The sequence below is a fragment of the Bubalus bubalis genome, chromosome 16 (genome assembly GCF_019923935.1).
Source record: "Bubalus bubalis isolate 160015118507 breed Murrah chromosome 16, NDDB_SH_1, whole genome shotgun sequence".
In the NCBI taxonomy this organism is placed as follows: Eukaryota; Metazoa; Chordata; class Mammalia; order Artiodactyla; family Bovidae; genus Bubalus; species Bubalus bubalis.
Genome location: NC_059172.1, coordinates 556,439 through 579,361, shown reverse-complemented (window position 1 = coordinate 579,361; position 22,923 = coordinate 556,439). Strand labels below are relative to the sequence as shown.

The 22,923-nt window shown below is 40.3% G+C and overlaps 1 long non-coding RNA gene across 1 annotated transcript in view; it reads left to right on the top strand.

Annotated features, from left to right (window-relative positions):
- The window catches only part of LOC102398218, a 36,347-nt gene extending 17,322 nt beyond the window's left edge, over window positions 1-19,025 (top strand). The window contains exons 5-7 of the long non-coding RNA XR_003103833.2: window positions 9,155-9,271; window positions 15,696-15,812; window positions 18,844-19,025. This is a non-coding gene — a long non-coding RNA (uncharacterized LOC102398218). The remainder of the gene's footprint in view (window positions 1-9,154; window positions 9,272-15,695; window positions 15,813-18,843) is intronic.
- Window positions 19,026-22,923: the final 3,898 nt, after the last annotated feature.

Here is a 22,923-nt window from a genome sequence, read left to right as displayed (position 1 = left end):
CACACAGATACTCTAATTAAAAAGGGCAAGCACTAAATAAATGAAGAATTCACTAAAGTAAATAAAGAACAGACTAGAGTTGGCAGAAAAAAGAATCAGAAAATGTGAAGATAGGTCAAGCACTAAATAAATGAAGAATTCACTAAAGTAAATAAAGAACAGACTAGAGTTGGCAGAAAAAAGAATCAGAAAATGTGAAGATAGGTCAGTAGAGATTACTTAATAAGAGGGGCATAAGATGGAAAAATGAAGAAAAATGAACACAGACTCAAAACCATCAGCCAGCATCAGCCACGTGTGTGCTCAGCTGCTCTGTCACGTCCAGCTCTCTGTGACCTCATGGACTGTACCCACCAGCTCCTCTGTCCATAATTCTCCTGGCAAGAATATTGAGATGGGTTGCCATTTCCTACTCCAAGGGATCTTCCCGACTCAGGAATCAAACCCGCATCTCCTGCATTGGCAAGTGAATGCTTTACCACTGAGACACCTGGGAAGCTCACTATCAAACATATGAATGTATGTGTATAATAGAGATTCCCCCAAACAGAAGAGAAAGTAAAAGGGACAGAAAGCATATTTGAAGAAATACTGGCAGAAAATTTTCCAACTTGATGAAAAAATAATAATCTAAATGTTAAAGATGATCAATAGATTCCAAGTGGAATAAGCTTGAAAAAATTCACATATAGTCTTACCAAAATTGAAATGATTGAAAGTCAAGAATAGAGAAAAATCTCAAAAGCAGCAAATGAAAAAATGATTTATAGTGTACAAGAGACCCTCGATAATATTATAGCTGGCTTTATCAGAAGTCACAGAATGCTGAGGCAGTAAGATGACATTTTCAATGTTTGGGGGAGTGGGGGACTGTCAGAAAATCTTTATCCAGGCAAACTGTCCTTCAAAACTTAAGGAGAGAGTAGCTTCCTACCACCACCTCTTCTCCCTTCATCTCTTCCTTTCTCAATCTTTTCACTGACATTCAGGGGGATGCTCACCATAATTTGGTGGGGGGGGCGGGGCGCGGTTAACATGAGTCTGCAGCAAAGAAAGGAGACCTTGAAGATTCCTGAGCTCTTGCAGGATGACGGCGCTTCTGAGTTGCTTGCCTTTAGGTGAGAGCTTCTGGCCTTTCATAAAGATCCCCAGGCCTTCCCACTGCCTGCCTTCTGGATGCTGTCACTGAAGGACAAATCCAGGACCACTTCGGAGGACTGACTTTTGGAACCTCTGACCCCGCCACCTCTTCTTTGTTTCCTGAAGTCTCCAATGTATTAATGCGAAATTGAGAGAGGTCATCTTCCTGGAGACAATTTACACATGCAAAGAATATTGTGGATCAGTAATATTAGACAAGAGAAGAGTTTGTTGCAACTTCTTGCTGGTCTCTGGGACCACAGGCACTTCACACACACACCTCAGTTGTGGCCACTGTACCCAAACCTGTCATGAGCAAGTATCCATCATGATGCCAAGACCTGGCTCCACCCACTGCTTCAGGCTCCAGAGCTGGACACCTCATACCAAACAGCAAGACAGGAACATAGCCCCGCCTGTCAGCAGACAGGCTGCCTAAAGCCGTGCGAAGCTCACAGACACCTGAAAACGCACACCTGTTGTGGCCCCGCCTATCAGAGGGAAAAGACTCAGCACCACCCACCAGGCTGCAGGCACCATCCCTCCCACTCGGAGGACTACACAAGCTCCTGGACCAAGCTTACCCAAGAGGGAACAGACAACAGGAGCACGAGGAACTGTGACCACAGACAGTAATTTAGACAAAATTAGAGGACAGAGAAATATGTTGCAGATGGAGTTGCAAGGTAAAAACCCACAAGAGCAAATAAATGAAGAGGAAATAGGCCATCTACCTGAAAAAGAATTCAGAGTGATATTAGCAAAGATGACCCAAGATCTCAGAAATACAATGGAGGCACAGATTGAGATGGTACAAGAAATGTTAACAAGGACCTGGAAGAACTAAAGAACAAACAGACAGTGATGCACAGCACAATAACTGAAATGAAAACTGCACCAGAAAGAGCCAATAGCAGAGTAGCTTAGGTAAAAATACGGATAAGTGAGCTGCAAGACGTAATGGAGCAGAATAAAACGAACAGAAATGAGGACAGGCTCAGAGACCCTGGGACAACGTCAGCTGCACCAACATTAGAATCATAGGGGTCCCAGAAGGAGAAGAGGAAGAGAAATGGTCTGAGAAAACACTTGAAGTGGTTACGGCCAAAAACTTCCCTAACATGGGAAAGGAAATAGTCAACCCAAGTCCTGGAAGTGCAGAGAGTCCCATATAGGATAAACCCAAGGAGAAACATGTCAAGGCAAATGCTAATCAAACAAAAATTAAATACAATGAAAAATATTAAAGCAGCCACAGAAAAGCAACAAATACCATACAAGGGACTCCCCATAGGTTATCAGCTGATTTTTCAGCAGAAACTCAGCAGACCAGAGGGGATGGCATGATATATTTAAAGTGATGAAAGGGGAAAATCCACAACCAAGATTACCCAGCAAGGATCTTATTCATATTCAATGGAGAAAGCAAAAGCTTTACAGATAAGCAAAAGCTAAGAGAATTCAACACCACCAATCCAGCTTTCCAACAAATGCTAAAGGAACTTCTCTAGGTGGGAAACACGAGAGAAGGAAAAGACCTACAAGAAGAAACCCAAAACAATTAAGAAAAGTCTAATAGGAACATGCATATTGACAGTTACCTTAAATAGATTAAATGTTCCAACCAAAAGACAGATTGGTGCAGTGGAAACGAGAATAAGACCCATTTATGTGCTGTCTACAAGAGACCCACTTCAGGCCTAGGGACACATACAGAGTGAAAATGAGGGAATGGAAAAAGATATTGCATTGCATTTCAATGCAGATGGAAATCATAAACATCAGAGCAAAAATAAATGAAATAAGAGACTAGGAAAACAATGGAAAAGATCAATGAAATGAAAAGTTGGTTCTTTGAAAAGATAAATGACATTGATAAGCATTTAGCCAGATGCAAGAAAAAAGTGGAGAGGGCCCAAATCAATAAAATTAGAAAGGAAAAAGGAGAAGTTTAACAGCTGATACCACAGAAATATAAAGGATCATAGGAGACTACTACAAGCAACTGTATGCCCACAAAATGGACAACCTGGGAGAAATGGACACATTCTTAGAAAAGTACAACCTTCTAAAGACTGTATCAGGAAGAAAAAGAAGATAAGAGCAGACCAATCACAAGCAATGGAATTGAAACTGTGCCTAAAAATCTTCCAACAAACAAAAGTCCAGGACCACCTGGGTTCACAGGCAAATTCTATCAAACATTTACAGAAGAGCTTACACCTATCCTTCTCGAACTTTTCAAAAAGATTACAGAGAGAAGAACACTCCCAAATTCATTCTACAAAGCCTCCATCAGCCCGCTACCAAAACCAAAGATATCACACAAAAAAGAAAATTACAAGGTAATACCATTGATGAACACAGAGGCAAAAACACTTAACAAAGCACTAGAAACTGAATCCAACAGCACATTGAAAGGATTAACACCATCAAGTGGGATTTATCCTAAGAAGTGCAAGGATTTTCAAGATACATAGGTCAATCAGTGTGATACACCATATTAACAAGTTGAAAAATAAAAACCATATGATCATCTCAATAGATGCAGAAAAAGCTTTCGACACAATTCAGTACCCATTTATGATAAAAACTCTCCAGAAAAGTGGGCAAAGAGGGAACCTACCTTGACATAATAAAGACCAAATATGACAAACCCATGGCAAGCATCGTTCTCTATGGTGAAAAACTGAAAGCATTTCCTGTAAGATCAGAAATAAGACAAGGGTGTCAGTCCACTCTTGCCACTGTTATTCAACGTAGTTTTGGAAGTCCTAGCTATGGCAGTCAGAGAAGAAAAAGAAAAGTAATCCAATTGGAAAAGAAGTAAAACGGTCACTCTCTGCAGATGACATGATGCTATATATAGAAAACCCTAAAGAGGCCACCAGAAACTACTAGAGCCAATCAATGAATTTAGTAAAGTTAAAGTTTAGTAATTCTGCAGGATATAAAATTAACACACAGAAACCTCTTGCATTCCTATACACTGGAAACAAAATATCAGAAAGAGAAATTAGGAAGACAATCCCATTTACCACTGCGACAAGAAGAATAAAATGACTATGATTAGACCTACCTAAGAAGGCAAAAGACTCATACTTAGAAAACTATAAGATGATGATGAAGGAAATCAAATATGAAACAAAAGGATGGAGAGATTATATCATGTTCTTGGATTGGAAAAATCATTATAAAAATGGCTATACTACCCAAAGCAATCTACAAATTAAGTGCTGCTGCTCCTAAGTCGCTTCAGTCTTGTCCGACTCTGTGTGACCCCACAGACGGCAGCCCACCAGGCTCCCCCATCCCTGGGATTCTCCAGGCAAGAACACTGGAGTGGGTTGCCATTTCCTTCTCCAATGCAGGAAAGTGAAAAGTGAAAGGGAAATAGCTCAGTCGTGTCTCTGTCAAATAACCAGTGGCTATACAGCAAATTCCCATTGGCTATTTTCATATGGTAATGTAAGTTTCCACATTACTCTCTCCATACATCTCACCCTCTCCTCCCCTCTCCTGATGTCCATAAGTCTATTTTCTATGGCTCAGGAAACTCAACAGGGTCTCTGTATCAACCTAAAGGGGTGGGGTGGGGAGGGAGACGAGAGGGAGGTTCAAGGGGGAGGGGATATATGTGTACCTATGGCTGATTCATGTTGAGTTTGACAGAAAACAACAAAATTCTGTAAAGCAATTATCCTTCAATTATAAAATAAATAAATTATATTAAAAAAAAATAACCACTGGCACTTTTCACAGAATTAGAACAAAAAAGTTTTTGTGTGGAAACAAGACCCCGAGTAGCCAAAGTAATCTTGATAAAGATAAAAAGAGGTGGAGACGCACATATGGACACCTTATCTTTGACAAAGGAGGCAAGAATATACAATGGATTAAAGACAATCTCTTTAACAAGTGGTGCTGGGAAATCTGGTCAACCACTTGTAAAAGAATGAAACTAGAACACTTTCTAACACCATACACAAAAATAAACTCAAAATGGATTAAACATCTCAACGTAAGACCAGACACTATAAAACTCTTAGAGAGTTTTATGCTGCCTATGCTTTACAGGGAGAACACTCTTTGACATAAATCCCAGCAAGATCCTTTTGACCCACCTCCTGGAATAATGAAAATAAAAACAAAAATGAACAAAGAGGCACTAATTAAACTTAACAGCCTTTACACAGCCAAGAAAACCATAAACAGACTTAAAAGACAATGCTCAGAATGGGAGAAAATATTTCCAAACAAAGGATTAATCTCCAAACTATACAAGCAGTTAGTTCATGTAGTTCAATAGCAAAAATAACAAACATCCTAGTCAAAAAAAAAAAAAAATGGGTGGAAGACCTAAACAGATATTTCTTCAAAGAAGACATACAGATAGCCAACAAACACATGAAAAGATGCTCAACATTGCTTATTATGAGAAATGGAAATCAAAACTACAATGAGATACCACCTCACACCGGTCAGAATGGCCATCATCAAAAAGTCTACAGACAATAAATGCTGGAGAAGATATGAAGAAAAGGGAACCCTCTTGTAAATGTAAATTCCTCTTGGGAAGGTAAATTGATACAGCCACTGTGGAGAGCAGTATGGAGGTTCTTTAAAAAAAAAAAAAAAACTAAAAACGGTCATATGACCCAGAAATCCCACCACTGGGCATATACCTTGAGAAAACCATAATTCAAAAAGACCACATGTACCTCAATGTTCATTGCAGCATTATTTACAATGGCCAAGACATGGAAGCAACCTAAATGCCCACTGGCAGATGACTGGATAAAGAAGATGCGGAACATATATACAGTGGAATGTTATTCAGCCATAAAAAGAGCAAAGTTGGGTCATTTGTAGTGATGTGGATGAGCCTAGAGCCTGTCACCCAGAGTGAAGTAAGTCAGAGAAAAACAAATATTGTACATTAATGCATATACATGGAATCTAAAAATAAATGGCACTGATGAACCTACTGCAGGACAGGAACAGACTCACACATCTAGAGGACAGATGTCAGGACAGTGGAGGAAGGAGGACAGGACGGGCTGAGAGGGGAGCATTGACAGACATTCGCGACCAGGCGCGGAATCGCTGCTGGGAGCCTGCTGCGCAGCCCAGGGAGCTCCGCTCAGCGCTCTGCGGTGACGGAGAGGGGTGGGATGGGAGCCAGGCAGAGGCCCCAGAGGGAGGGGATAGCATATACACGCAGCCCAATCACGTTGTTGTACAGCAGAAACTAACACATCGTAAAGCAAATATAGTCCAATTTTTAAAAATCAAGATTGAATTACATTTCTGTACTATAATTTACTAAGCAATGATTTTGAACATCTAGATTATAAGAATGAAATAATGAATATATTATTTCATTGTGATTGTCTTTTTAAAAGCAGATATTTTTTTGCCAAAAGAATAAGCTGAGATCACTGTACAACCATGGACAGCAATAAACATATAATCTGGTGAAATAAGTTCCAGAATCCATTAGTTTATCCTGCTCATTATCTAATTTATGTAAGATAAAAGTAAATCCTACTGATGCAAATTAGGACAATAAGATAAGGATAAGATAATGTCTCCTATAGCAGTATCACGTCTTAGCACCTCTCTGACATCATACACGAACAAAATGTCATTATGCAGCGGCATTTTCCATAGAGATTGTTTTGAGTACCTAGTCTGAGAAGAATATGGCCTGAAACCAGAGTAGGCCGGCCCAGCAATGTAACTTCCCACTATTTTTCAAGATAAAACCCTAAATCTCTATCTAGATAGCATCTGTCTCTCTAACAGTTTCCCTCAGCTCCCCTTTTTTGCACTATAAAATGAACCATGGCGAACTCCTGGAATATTAACTCCCTGGTAATCTGACCCGTGGAGGCACTCTGGTTTTGCTTATAGAGTTAACCTCTTTCTAATATTCTATTCACATTTAACATGCACTTGTTTGTCTTCCTCATTAGTCGACTAGAAAGCTCCTTGAGTTCAGAGACCATGCCTTTTCTATCTCTTTATTCACGAAGAGCACTGTTTGCATGGTACAGATAAGACATTCAATAGTTATTTGTCCTTGAAGGAATAAATATATAAATACTACAAAATCTGCCTGCAATGCAGGAGCCCCTGGTTCGATTCCTGGCTTGGGAAGATCCCCTGGAGAAGAGATAGGCAACCCACTCCAGTTTTCTTGGGCTTCCCTGGTGGCTCAGACAGTAAAAGAATCCGCCTGCAATGCAGGAGGCCTGGATTTGATCCCTGGGTTGGGAAGATCCCCTGGAGAAGGGAAAGGCTACCCTCTCCAGTTTTCTTGCCTGGAGACTTCCATGGACAGAGGAGCCTGGCGGGCTGTAGTCCATGGGGCTGCAAAGAGTCAGACAGGACTGAGCGACTTTCACTTTCACATCAAAAGTTCAGTCTTATAATCCATTGTATATTCTTGCCTCCTTTGTCAAATATAAGATGTCCATATGTGCGTGGATTTATCTCTGGGCTTTCTATTTTGTTCAGTGCTGGGAACTCTGGTCAACCACTTGTAAAAGAATGAAACCAGAACACTTTCTAACACCATACACAAAATAAACTCAAAATGGATTACAGATCTCAACGTAAGACCAGAAACTATAAAACTCCTAGAGGAGAACATAGGCAAAACACTCTCTGACATACATCACAGCAGGATCCTCTATGACCCACCACCCAGAATAGTGGAAATAAAAGCAAAAATAAATGGGACCTAATTAAACTTAAAAGCTTCTGCACATCAAAGTAAACTATTAGCAAGGTGAAAAGACAGCCTTCAGAATGGGAGAAAATAATAGCAAATGAAGCAACTGACAAACAACTAATCTCAAAATATACAAGCAACTCCTACAGCTCAACTCCAGAAAAACAAATGACCCAATCAAAAAATGGGCCAAAGAACTAAATAGACATTTCTCCAAAGAAGACATACAGATGGCTAACAAACACATGAAAAGATGCTCAACATCACTCATTATCAGAGAAATGCAAATCAAAACCACTATGAGGTACCATTTCACGCCAGTCGGAATGGCTGTGATCCAAAAGTCTACAAGCAATAAATGCTGGAGAGGGTGTGGAGAAAAGGGAACCCTCTTACACTGTTGGTGGGAAGGCAAACTAGTACAGCCACTATGGAGAACAGTGTGGAGATTCCTTAAAAAACTGGAATAGAACTGCCTTATGATCCAGCAATCCCACTGCTGGGCATACACACTGAGGAAACCAGAAGGGAAAGAGACACGTGTACCCCAATGTTCATCACAGCACTGTTTATAATAGCCAGGACATGGAAGCAACCTAGATGTCCATCAGCAGATGCATGGATAAGAAAGCAGTGGTACATATACACAATGGGGTATTACTCAGCCATTGAAAAGAATACATTTGAATCAGTTCTAATGAGGTGGATGAAACTGGAGCCTATTATACAGAGTGAAGTAAGCCAGAAAGAAAAACAGCAATACAGTATACTAACGCATATATATGGAATTTAGAAAGATGGTAACAATAACCCTGTGTACGAGACAGCAAAAGAGACACTGATGTATAGAAGAGTCTTATGGACTCTGTGGGAGAGGGAGAGGGTGGGAAGATTTGGGAGAATGGCATTGAAACATGTAAAATATCATGTATGAAATGAGTTGCCAGTCCAGGTTCGATGCACGATACTGGATGCTTGGGGCTGGTGCACTGGGACGACCCAGAGGGATGATATGGGGAGGGAGGAGGGAGGAGGGTTCAGGATGGGGAATACATGTATACCTGTGGTGGATTTATTTTGATATTTGGCAAAACTAATACACTTTTGTAAAGTTTAAAAAAAAAAAAAGTTCAGTCTTACTGATATTCTGAAAAATCTGCAGTTTTGACTGTCCTTTTAATGACCTTACCATTCTGGAAAGATCAGAATTTATATAAATCTTCTACTTGAATATACTTAACTTCCAATGACCTAGCGGCTCTTTCTCTGTTTCAGATGACCTGTTCTATAGTGTTGAACGTCTTGAGTGCCTGCAGTGCCGTGATCGGTCTGCTTTTACTATGTCTTGAATTTTTAATCTTTGGTTTAGCTAAAAAATCTATTTGGCCACATGTAAGTACCGGTTTCTATGAGAATTTCATCACAAATTTACAATTACATTCTAAATCCTTTAGTGATTTACCGAAGTATGCACTTTACAAGATGTGGAGGTGACCTTCATCAGTAGCTCGCTCTTCTGCGCACGCGCTTACTCTCAGCACAGCTCGGCCTGTGGCCTGTATCCCTGCACCTGCTGTTGCCATTTAGCCACTGAGTCGTACCTGAATCTCCTGTGCCCTGTGGACGGTAGCCTCGCTGTGCTACTCTGTCCGTGGGATTTCCCAGGCAGGAATATTTGAGTGGGTTGCCATTTTCTTCTCCAGGGGATCATCCCAATCCAGGGATTGAACCTGCATCTCCTGAACTGGCGAGTAGATAATTCACCACTCGCCACCAGGATATACCACATTCCTAAACCTCAGGTGACCCAAAACCACGAGTAACCACATGGAATGTCTCATAAACATTAATACATATATTTCGAGTGACTTAGCATTATATTGAATTCCAATAGTTTTATGATAGGTAGGTCAGTTCCTCTCAGTTACCTGCATCTCTGAGGCCAACTTTCTCAGGCCTTAGAAGATCAAGGTAATTATAGCAAGATTTGATCTTCAGTGAAGGAAATAATATCCTATGTACTTGTAATATCCGAGAATTTACGTTCACTATCAGGGCTGTATATATTTTGTCAATATAGTCTGTCGACAGAATAAAGCTAAGTCCTGTGGATGCAAGCAGCCTGGAACACAGGTGTACTCAGTCCTCTACGCACATGGCTGTGGACATTCTTGCATTGCTTGCTCCTTGTCTGCCTGTCAGCAGGCCTGTGTGAGTCTGTTTAAGTATGTCTGTGTTTGCAGTTCAGTATCCGTGTATATCCGTTTTGATACATGTGGGACGCTGGGCAGACATACATGCTCTTATCTGTATAGGTTTGTTGCTATGCAGAGGAGAAGCTAAGAGGGGAAAGAAGATGGAAGTCAGTCCTAAGCAAGTTGTGTAGGAACTGAAGCCTTCTCTGTAGGTTCCCTCTTCTGCTCTATCCCATCTACCCAGGGCTTGACAGAGGCTGAAACAGCTGGGCCTTCAACCAAGACCTAGAAACAAACTTTTCTGAAGAGAGCCCATTGGATATTGCCTGTTTTTTCAGCATGCTCTGGCACCCCACTCCAGTACTCTTGCCTGGAAAATCCCATGGATGGAGGAGCCTGGTAGGCTGCAGTCCATGGGGTCGCTAAGAGTCGGACATGACTGAGCGACTTCACTTTCACTTTTCACTTTCATGCATTGGAGAAGGAAATGGCAACCCACTCCAGTGTTCTTGCCTGGAGAATCCCAGGAACGGGGGATCCTGGTGGGCTGCCGTCTATGGGGTCGCACAGAGTCGGACACGACTGAAGCGACTTAGCAGTAGCAGCTCCTTACTTCAAAATCCAAAACTGTTGAGTAATTAGCTAGTTCCAAAACTTATGTTAGTTTGCGTTTTGCTGAATTTTTCTTATTTCTACATAATGAAAATGGCTACAGTAATTGGGATAGCAGACTTCTTCAGGGAATGATTTATGTCTGATTCACTTTAAGAAACAACTCTAAGAAATGTTAAACTACTTGCTAAGGGCCACAGGGCTGGTCCCTTGCTGAACTTGTCAGGATGGCCATCCTGATGAACTAATCAGGATGGCTTAAATTCCAAATTATTTCACTACACAAAATTGACCTTTAAGAGAAATCAATTAAATGGCACATCAAAAAGAACTGTCTTCCCAACTATGACCTCTAAGTGGCCACCAGAGGCTCTGAGCTGCAGCTGATATGTCAGCAGGTCATGATTCCTGCTGCCAGGGGTGGACACTGCTCCAGACCTTTAGGGGAATCCAGACCTTCTTTTGTTACTGAGTGCGATAACTTTGTTGAATAAAGACCTTTATCCCCAGGAAAAAAAAAAAAAAAAAAGAACTGTCTTATTGGTGTACAGGATGTTAATATTTTATGATGCTTACCCTGAAGGAAAACTTAAAGGGAAATTGTAAATAAATGTAAACCTCTGGATATTGCTTCAGATTATTTTTACATAATAAGAATGTTCGTTTTACTGGATTGGAATACAATCACAACCTTAACTGTTTCATTTTTCAAATTCATCTCTTGACCCTCCATTGTTCACATTAGCAATAAATCTGAGATCTTGTTGAGGTCCAATCCCAGTTTGTTCTCTCAATTTATTCAAGAACATTGGGAGCCTTAAGTTCAATACTGACTGTATACCTCTAGTTGATACATCCTGGAACATCTTAGGAGTCCCCCAGCATACCTGTAATTTCCACTGGCATGGCTTCAGTTCAGTTCAGTCACTCAGTTGTGTCCAACTCTTTGCAACTTCATGGACTGAAGCACGCCAGGCTTCCCTGTCCATCACCAACTCCCGGAGCTTGCTCAAACTCATGTCTATCGAGTTGGTGATGCCATCCAGCCATCTCATCCTCTGTCATCCCCTTCTCCTCCTGCCTTCAATCTTTCCCACCATCAGGGACTTTTCCAATGAGTCAGCTCTTCACATCAAGTAGCCAAAATATTATAGCTTCAGCTTCAACATCAGTGCTTCCAATGACCATTCAGGACTGATTTGCTTTAGGATCAACTGGTTGGATCTCCTTGCTGTCCAAGGAACTCTTAAGAGTCTTCTCCAACACCACAGTTCTTCAGCACTCAGCTTTCTTTATAGTCCAACTCTCACATCCATACATGACTACTGGAAAAACCATACCTTTGACTATATGGACCTTTATCAATAAAGTAATGTCTCTGCTTTTCAATATGCTGTCTAGTTTGTCATAGGTTTTCTTCCTAGGAGCAAGTGTCTTTAAATTTCATGGCTGCAGTCACCATCTGCAGTGATTTTAGAGCCCAAGAAAATGAAGTCTGTCACTGTTTCCATTATGTCCCCATCTATTTGCCATGAAGTGATGGGATCAGAAGCCGTGAGTCTTAGTTTTTTGAATGTTGAGTTTTAAGCCAGCTTTTTCACTCTCCTCTTTCACTTTCATCAAGATGCCCTTTAGTTCTTCTTCACTTTCTGCTATAAGGATGGTGTCATCTGCATATCTGAGGTTATTAATATTTCTCCTAGCAATCTTGATTCCAGCTTGTGCTTCATCCAGCCCAGCATTTCGCATGATGTACTCTGAATATAAGTTAAATAAGGAGGGTGACAATATCAGCCTTGAATATTGTCCTTTCCTGATTTGGAACCAGTTTGTTGTTCCATGTCTGGTTCTAACTGTTGCATCTTGACCTGCCTACAGATTTCTCAGGAGGCAGGTAAGGTGGTCTGGTATTCCCATCTCTTCAAGGATTTTCCACAGTTTGTTGTGATCCACATAGTCAAAGGCTTTAGCATAGTCAATGAAGAAGAAGTAGATGTTCTTCTGGAACTCTCTTGCTTTTTCTATGATCCAACAGATGTTGGCAATGTGATCTCTGATTCCTCTGCCTTTTCTAAATCCAGGTTGAACATCTGGAAGTTCTCAGTTCACGTACTGTAGAAACCTAGTTTTGAGAATTTTGAGCATTGCTTTGCTAGCGTGTGAGATGAGTGCAGTTGTGCGGTAGTTTGAACAGTTTTTGGCATTGCCTTTCTTTGGGATTGGAATGAAAACTGACCTTTTCCAGTCCTGTGGCCACTGCTGAGTTTTCCAAATTTGCTGGCATATTGAGTGCAGCGTTTTCACAGCATCCTCTTTCAAGATTTGAAAGAGCTCAGCTGGAATTCCATCACCTCCACTCACTTTGTAGTGATGTTTCCTAAGGTCTGCTTGACTTCACATTCCAGGACGTCTGGCTCTAGGTGAGTGATCACACCATCGTGGTTATCTGTGTCATGAAGATCTTTTTTGTACAGTTCTTCTGTGTATTCTTGCCACCTCTTCTTAATCTCTTCTGCTTCTGTTAGGTCCATACCATTTCTGTCCTTTATTGTGCCCATCTTTGCATGAAATGTTCCTTGGTATCTCTTTCTTGAAAAGATCTCTAGTCTTTCCCATTCTATCGTTTTCCTCTATTTCTTTGCAATGATCACTGAGGGAAGCTTTCTTATCTCTCCTTGCTATTCTTTAGAACTCTGCATTCAAATGGGTATATCTTTCCTTTTCCCCTTTCCCTTTCACATCTCTTCTTTCCTCAGCTATTTGGAAGGCCTCCTCAGACAGCCATTTTGCCTTTTATACTGTATTTCTTTTTCTTGGGGGTGGTCTTGATCTCTGTCTCCTGTACAATGTCACAAACCTCTGTCCATAGGTCTTCAGGCACTCTAACAGATCTAATCCCTTGAATCTATTTCTCACTTCCACTGTATAATTGTAAGGGATTTGATTTAGGTCATACCTGAATGATCTAGTGGTTTTCCCTACCTTCTTCAACTGAAGTCTGAATTTGGCAATAAGTAGTTCATGATCTGAGCCACAGTCAGCTCCCGGCTTTGTTTTTGCTGACTGTATAGAGCTTCTCCATCTTCGACTGCAGAAAATATAATCAGTCTGATTTCGGTGTTGACCATCTGGTGATGTCCATGTGCAGAGTCTTCTCTTGTGTTGGATGATGGTGTTTGCTGAGACCAGTGTGTTGTCTTGGCAAAACTCTCTTAGCCTTTGTCCTGCTTCATTTTGTTCTCCAAGGTCAAACTTGCCTGTTACTCCAGGGATCTCTTGACTTCCTAGTTTTGCATTCCAGTCCCCTATGATGAAAATGACATCTTTTCTTGGTTATAGTTCTAGAAGATCTTGTAGGTCTTCATAGAACTGTTCAACTTCAGCTTCTTCAGCTTTACTGGTTGGGGCATAGGCTTGGATTATTGTGATATTGAATGGTTTGCCTTGGAAACAAACAGATCATTCTGTCATTTTTGAGATTGCACCCAAGTACTGCATTTTGGACTCTTTTGTTGACTATGAGGGCTACTCCATTTCTTCTAAGGGATTCTGGCCCACAGTAGTAGATATAATGATCATCTGAGTTAAATTCGCCCATTCTGGTCCGTTTTAGTTCGCTGATTCCTAGAATGTCAGCGTTCACTCTTGCCATCTTCTGTTTGACCACTTTCAATTTACCTTCATCTGAAGTCATGGGTTCAGATACTATTAAATGGTGTCAATATTGAAAACTCATCCCCATAACCCACGGTGGCCTTGTCACAAGTGTCCTTCAGGTTTTGGTTTTCAGAATTACAGATTCTGTATTCTTGTTTCCAACCCACATACCTTGCAATGATATGGGTCTGTTCCACCTACCCCCAACACCTAAGTCCTTGTGTTGAGCCTAAGTCACCAATCCAAACCTCCTCTTCCTTCACTGTCACTTCCTCCTTATGACCCTTTTCTAACAACAGGCCTGATTTTAAACACCTCTCCATTAAATAAATTCTGTAACACTGAACCCAAATGTCTCAATTCCATCTACTTCAGAAGTCCATTAGCCTCAATGAAAATGTACTGATAATATACCCAATAACAGAGGAAAACACAATGATTCTTATTATTCGTTTGGTGAAATTTGTCACCTTAAAATCATCCTCAATAGTTATCAGTTATCATCAATATATATGTATATATGTTCAGTTCAGTTGCTCAGTCGTGTCCAACTCCGCAACCCCCGGACCCCATGGACTGCAGCACGCCAGGCCTCCCTGTCCATCACCAACTCCCAGAGCCTACCCAAACTCATGTCCATTGAGTCGGTGATGCCATCCAACCATCTCATCCTCTGTCGTGCCCTTCTCCTCCCACCTTCAATCTTTCCCAGCATCAGGGTCTTTTCTAGTCAGTCAGCTCTTTGCATCAGGCGGCCAAAGTATTGGAGTTTCAGCTTCAAAATCAGTCCTTCCAGTGAACACCCAGGACTGATTTCCTTTAGGATGGACTGGTTGGATCTCCGTGCAGTCCAAGGGACTCTCAAGAGTCTTCTCCAACACCACAGTTCAAAAGCATCAGTTCTTTGGCACTCAGCTTTCTTTATAGTCCAACTCTCACATCCATACATGACCTATGGGAAAACCATAGCCTTGACTAGATATGTATATATGTAACCATGTATTGATGTGGTATATGTGGTATACTATATATCCCAATTACTGTAAAATCATTTTCATTATAGAAATAAGAAAAATTCATCAAAATGGAAGCTAATATATGCTGTGGAACTAGTTAATTAACTAGTAACCATAGTATGGTATATATATGTAACCATATGTATATGTAACCATATATAATTATATGTAATTTTATATATATATATATAAAACCATAGTGGTTGAGGGTGCAAGAATATAATGAACAGTTTTTCTATTCTCTTTTTCATCTTCCTGAAATTTTATTATACTTTTATTTTTTTAAGTGTTAACATGTAAAGATATCTAAGAATGACATTTTCTTTTTGAAAACAGAGAGCTGGTAAAATCCTTTCAAACTATTTGTTCCTATTCACCCTTTTGGAGCTGTGTGTGACATCCACATTGATCAACTGGTTGTACAAAGCGAAATACAGCAGATGACGAAGACGGGTAGGCATCTCATTTCTCCCCTGGTGAATCAGAAAGTGTTGTCTTCTGCTGTGAATCCTGTTGGAAGAACTAAGGTTTTGATCAGAATTAACTGTAAACAGTGTCGTCTCTAAGCTGAAACAATAGGTAACTGAATACACTCGGCTCTAACTGCTGTTTACTGCATGGGTTTCTATGCAAATGTAGATAACTTCGGTAGCAAAGGTGTTTTATATTACAGGATATTTTTATATTCACATCTCATAAGAGAATAAGATAAAACATACATGATTTTCTGGCTCAGGTCTGTTTAATTCAATAGATAGTCCCCTGAAAAACAACAACAAAAAACTTTATAAAGATTGTTATCAGGCATAGGGATATTCAAATGCTGAAGCTCGTAACTTTACTTCTCAAAATTTTGGAGCAGTTGAATCTTAAAGCTTAGGACTTGTAGTATTTTCAGTGGTTCAGAAAACAAGATTTGGGGGTGTTAACTGGGAAGTTGGAAAAGATAATAAAACTTTTAAATAAAGCTATGTTCTTACTTCTTCCATACCTACTACTTTACGTCTAAAGGGCAAACTTTATCTCCAGTTGACATCAGCATCACAGAATCAGAGAACTTTCATGGAAGATGCATCTGCCCTTTCCTCCCAGTGGCCACAGCACAGGTCCAGGCTCAAGGATCAACGGAATCATAAGAACAACTCAGAAGTACAAAGTTAACATTAAAGACATAGCGATTTGTCCATGTATTCTACAACAGAGACATAGAGAGATTTAGGAAATAACAAGAAAGAATTGAATGGCTAGGACCTGGAATCTTGGAGTTGAAAGAAGGAACAAGAGAGTTGAGAAAAAAAAAAGGAAAGCAGAATCCTAGTCTCAAATATTTCTGGTTCTAGGACATCATGGATACTTGGGTGAAAACACTGATACCTAGTTAATACTTTCCTCTACTTCAAGCATCAGTTGAGAATAGACATTGCTAACGAAATACGGAAGCACAAATATCTGAGATCAAGTCAGCCACTGTTCTGATACGATAATGGAAAGGAGAACAAAATGCCCAAATAATGTGAAGAAATGAAAGAAAAGCCAAGGAAACCTTAGGTCTAAGCTATGAAGCAGTGGGAATAACAGAGGTAAATCTCCAAGCTAAAAGTTATACCCAACACTATTGGTTTTTTTTTTCTCAAGCAAAAGTGTCACTGTATGATAAGTATAATGGTAGAAATTATAGAATGTCAGAATATGGGGAAACTTCCCCAAATGACATCCTTTTGAGGATCTCAAAAACTAGCAATGGGAAGGAAAATTTTATATAAAATTTACTGAAAGGCAGCAGTGATCAAGAGGTATTAGGCTTTCAAAACCTGAATTTCTCTGGAGCAACACCCAACTCACATACGCTTAAAAGGAAATGCCTTTTGCAGTACAAGTGGAGATGCAGCCCTTGAGCATCAAGAGAAACTGTAAAATCCAAGGGAAAATTTTTTTCTGATGATTCCTTCTCTACTTCTAATTAATTTTATCAGACTGATTCAAAATAAAGATTATTGAAGCAAGGCAATCTGCAGATTAAGATCGTACACAGAACATCATGGGATGGTAAGTGCATTCGTGAGGCTAAAATACAATCTCTGTGGGGGTGAGTGGTGGGAAATGGGGGTCAAGAAATTAGATTGGGCTGAATTATTTCAGAAATAAATGTTGTGCTATATGATCAGGGTCTCGTGAAAAGAGAAAAAAAACATGAACATGTGAGAAGTATAGTTTTCTACTCAAATAGATAAAGTGATACATAAGCAACACTGTACTAAATAATAATGTAATCTAGTCTGAGTAGAAAAATTATGTTCTTAATATTTGCAAAGGATAGGAACGACAGAGGCTTAGTCTCCAAAATTTACAAACAGCTCACGTGGCTCAATACCATACAAACAAACAGCACAGTCGAAATGTGGGAAGAAGCCGAAACAGACATTTCTCCAAAGAAGACGGACAGGGAGCCAAGAGGCACACAAAAAGATGTTCAAAATCACTAGTTTTTAGAGAAATGCAAATCAAAACTACAATGAGATACCACCTCCCACCAGTCAGAATGGCCACCATCAAAAAATCTACGAACAGTAAGTGCTGGAGAGGGTGTGGAGAAATGAGAACCCCGCTACACTGTTGGTGGGAATGTAACTGGCTCAGCCACTGTGGACAGCAGCGTGCAGGTTCCTGAAGAACTACGACTAGAGCTGCGTAAGGCCCAGCACTCGCTGCAGCACTGCTTACGAGAGCGAGACACGGAAGCAACCTAGGCGTCCTCAGCAGAGAAATGGGTCAAGAAAACGTGGTCCACGCATAGAGCGCAATGTTATTCAGCCGTACAAAAGGAAGCAGTGCCATTTCTAGTAACATGGATGGACCTAGAGATTATCATACTAAATGAAGTAAGTCAGACAGACAAAGAAAAATATATCACTTACGCATGGGATCTAAACAATGGATACAAATGAACTTGTCTACGAAACAGAGACAGACCCATAGACTTAGAGGGTGAATTTATGGTTCCAGGAGGGGGTGTGGGTAGAAGGGATAGACCAGGAGTTTGGGATTGATATATCCACACTGCTATATTTAAAACAGATAACCAACATGGCCCTACTGCACAGGACAGGAAAACTTGCTCAATATTCTTTAATAACCTAAATGGGAAAAGAATTTGAAAAATAATGAAAAATATTTTAAAATTTAAGAACATTCATAATTTTAAAAAAGAAAAAATATATGTTCTTATAGGATCAATCTGTATTTTGGAATCTGTCTCTCTGCACTGCATGGTCTTTGGCTTTCAGCCTAGAGATGCAAAAGGGAAGGAAGGAAAGAAGAGAGGGAGGGAGGGAAGGAAGGAAACCGAAAAATATGGCATTCTTTTAAAATCTCAGTGTTGAGAATATTCCAGTTAGCGCTCTTTCCAAATTCCTACCCCCAATTCTGTAGTTCTTTATTTTAGAGTATATTAACTATCAATTTACTAACGCCTAACTTGCCTCAGGTGCACGGCAGAGAGGACCCTTTACCTACACATTAAAGAGCCATGATGACCTCAGTCGAGGAGGGAAATACAGTGGCAAATGAAGAACTTCATTTTATTCAAGAGGCTGGTGGGAAGATACATTTTAATTAAATTCATCTCAGTATTCCCTTTCCCCCATTAATAAAAGCTTAAACTGATAAGTGTGGCTGTTTTTTCTGTGTGGAGAGGAGCTGGGTAGCACATCTTTTAATCCGTTCATCTGCTGTTGGACACTTAGACAACCCAAGTCTTGGCTGTTTTTCACATAATTATCTGGTACTCTTTGGCTGTATACTCAGGAGCAGAATCGCTGGGTCACGTGGACCCTCCATCCTGCTTTTCACAGTTGCCGCACCAGCCTACACTCCCACCTGCTAAGTCACTTCAGTCGTGTCCGACTCTGTGCGACCCCATAGATGGCAGCCCACCAGGCTCCGCCGTCCCTGGGATTCTCCAGGCAAGAACACTGGAGTGGGCTGCCATTTCCTTCTCCAGCGCATGAAAGTGAAAAGTGAAAGTGAAGTCGCTCAGTCGTGTCTGACCCTCAGCGACCCCGTGGACTGCAGCCTACCAAGCTCCTCCATCCATGGGATTTTCCAGGCGAGAGTACTGGAGTGGGGTGCCATTGCCTTCTCCGACATTCCCACCAACAGTGCACAAAACATTTTTGGTCATTTTTGGTAACAGCCATTCTAACAGGTGTGAATGATAGCTCATTATGGTTTTGATTATTATCAGGCTTTATTTCCCTGATGATCAGTGATGTTGAGCAGCTTTTAATGTGCCTTTACCAAGCTTTTAATTAGATTTTGGGGGCTTTTTATTGTTCCATTTAAGAATTCTTTACATATTCCCAATACAAGTCCCTTATTGGATCTGAGCGCATTAATCTATCAGTCGCGTCCGGCTCTTTGTGACCCCATGGAAAGCAGCCCTCCAGGCCTCTGTGTCCATGGAATTCTCCAGCCAAGAACACGGGAGTGGGAAGCCATTCCCTTCTCCAGGGGATCTTCCCACCCCAGGGGTCGAACCCCGGTCTTCGACATTGCAGGCAGATTCCTCACTGTCTGAGCCACCAGGGGAGCTTCCACTATCCGATGTACCATTTGCAGATATTTTCTTCTGTTATGTGAGTTGTCGTTTCACTTTCCCGCTGGTTTCCTTTGCTACACAAAAAGTTTTTAATTGGATGAAGTCCAATTTATATTTTTCTTTTGTCACTTCTGAGTTTGGTATCATATCTAATAAGTTGTTGATCAATTCAGGGTCATGAATCTTAACATTTTTTTGGCATTTTGGAATTTCAACTCTTCCATTTATGTCCTTAACCAATTCTGTGTTAACTTTTCATATGTTGTGAGGTAGGGATCTAAATTCATTTTTTTGCATATAAATATTCAGCTACCCCAGCACCATTTTTTGAAAAGCCTATCCTTTTCCCTATTGAATTGCCTAAGTAACCTTGTCAAAAATCAATAGAATGAGTTGTGATAGTCCCCCTCCAGTTACACTTCTTAAAAATTTTACATTGGAACTTGGTTGATTTTCATGTTGTGTTGGTGTCAGACATGCAGCAAAGTGATTCGGTTATACATATACATACATCGTGTGATTTTTGACCACCTGTATTTCTTCTTCGGAGAAATCCCTATTTAGATCTTCTGCCTATTTTTGATTGGGTTTTTTAAATGTATATATAAATAGATGAATTGCATGAGCTGTTTGTATATTTTGGAGGTTAATCCCTTGTTGGTTTCTTTATTTGCAAATATTCTCTCCCATTCTGTGGGTTATCTTTTCACTTTGTTTATGGTTTCCTTTGCTGTGCAAAAGCTTCTAAGTGTAGTCATTTTATTTATTTTTATCTTTATTTTCATTACTCTAGGAATATTCTCCCTCTTAATTATTGCTTTATAAAATTATCTTTAAAATCATATAAGAGAAGAAGTTATGAACAAAAATATATTTATACTGACTTTTATATTTATCTAATAACCTTTATAAATGATTTTTATTTCCTCAAATGGAGTTAATTTCATGTCTAGAATTTTTTTTCTGCACGAAGTACTCTCTCTAATTTTTATTCTAAGGCAGATCTGCTAGCAATAAATTCTCTGTTTTTATATGTGTAGAAATGTCTAATTTCCCCAGTTTCTAAGGGCTGTTTTTACTTTTGCTGGATATAAAATTCATTTTTATATTCCCTTTCTTTCAGCACTTTGAAGATATTATTCCATTATCTTCTGATCCCCACAGTTTGTGATGAGAGCAGTTATTTAATCTCATTTTTATATTCCCTTTCTTTCAGCACCATGAAGATATCATTCCAGTATCTGCTGATCCCCACGGTTTATGATGAGAGCAGCTATTTAATCTCATTTTGGATCTCTTGCACATAACTTGCTTTTCTCTTCCTGTTTTCTAGATTCTTTCTTTGATGTAGATGACTTTCACTATGTTGAATCTGATGTGTCTAGATATGAATCTCCTTGAGTTACTGTACTTGGAATTTGCTGAGATTCTTGGCTTAATGTTTTTCATCACAGTTGGGAGACTTTGGCTACTGTCTTCTCAGCTCTTCTGCACGCCCCTCTCTCTCCCCTCACTTCCCCCTGTGCTTGTGCTGGTGTTCCGGGCGGTGCCCCTAAGAGCACCGAGATGCTGCTCATTCTTCTTCATTCTTTTTATTTCTCTTCACCACCCTATATCCTCTCAGTTCGCCTAGCTTCAGGATTTCTGACTCTTTCTTCCAGCGGGTCGGGTCTGCTGCTGAGCCCCCGCTTGTGAAGTTTCCATTGCGGTCATTGTACTTCTCAACTCCAGAGTTTCTATTTGGTTCTATTTTTATAATTTTAGTGTCCTACTGACATTCTTCTCTACTTCTTGTACATTTCCTTTTATTCTTCTTCTTTTTTTTTTTTTTTGGCTCTTTGAATATATTCCTAATAGCTAATTTAAAGTCTTTGTTAGGTTTGTTATCTGAACTTCCTCAGGGATACTTTTTGTTAATGCCTTTTTTCCTATGTATGGGCTATATTTTCCTAATTTGTTGTATGTCTCATAATTTTTTTGTTGTTTAAAACTGAACATTCTGAATAATATAATAAGGCAACTTTGAAAGTCAGATCCTGAGAGTTTTCACTAGATCTCTAATATTTCTTGTCGCTGTTTGTTTACTGGCTTGCCTGGGTAGTTGTAAAGTCTGTACCCTTCCTCATGTGACAACACGGACGTCCCTGCCTGATTAACTTGGCGGTCAGCTAATGGCTGGAATGAGACGTACTTAAGTGGCTTGAACCTACGAGTTTTCCACCCACTGCTGAAGGGATGTGTAAAGCCTGCCGGTTCATTCCTTCCAGACTTTGAGAGTTGAAAACTCTGCCTTAGCCTGCACCTTCTGCTCCCACAGAGCCTCAGGGTCAGCCAGAAATCAGGGCTTTCCCAGCTCCTTCCTTGGCACACGTACAACCCTGCACGTGTGTGAGGCCGACTGATTTCAGGGGGTGCGTCAGAACCCCACAGGGCACTTGTGAACACATTATTCCCTAAATTTTCACTGTAGATTTTTTGTCCAGCATCATTTTTGTCAATATTGCTACTGGTATTGCTTCCTCAGTAACCTGGCAGCTGGTATTCTTAAAAAGCCTCCCACTGGTGTTCCACAGATACCTTGGATTCGGGCTTTGTCATTGAATGAGCTCTGAGTCAAATCACATTAAGATAATCCCTGCGGTTAGGGCTTTTCTAAGGGGCTGCCATACTGGTGAAAGAGTGACAGTTCTCTGGCAGAAAGGCTCTGGGGGAGTTAACTCTGTTTTCCCCCTCCAGTGACTAGCTAGGCTGCTGGTTTTCACAGCTACCGGTCTCCTGAGGCAGTGGTTTTAAAGGCTACCAGGAAGGAGGTAGTCTTTAAGAAACTACTGTTTTATTAGGTTTAATAATGATATTGTTTAAAAGAAACAAGAACTCTTTACAGTGTGTTTCAGAACACATACTGAACTATTTAAAGGTGAAATGATGTATTGCCCAGTCCAGAAAAATATGAAGAAGGGGGACGAT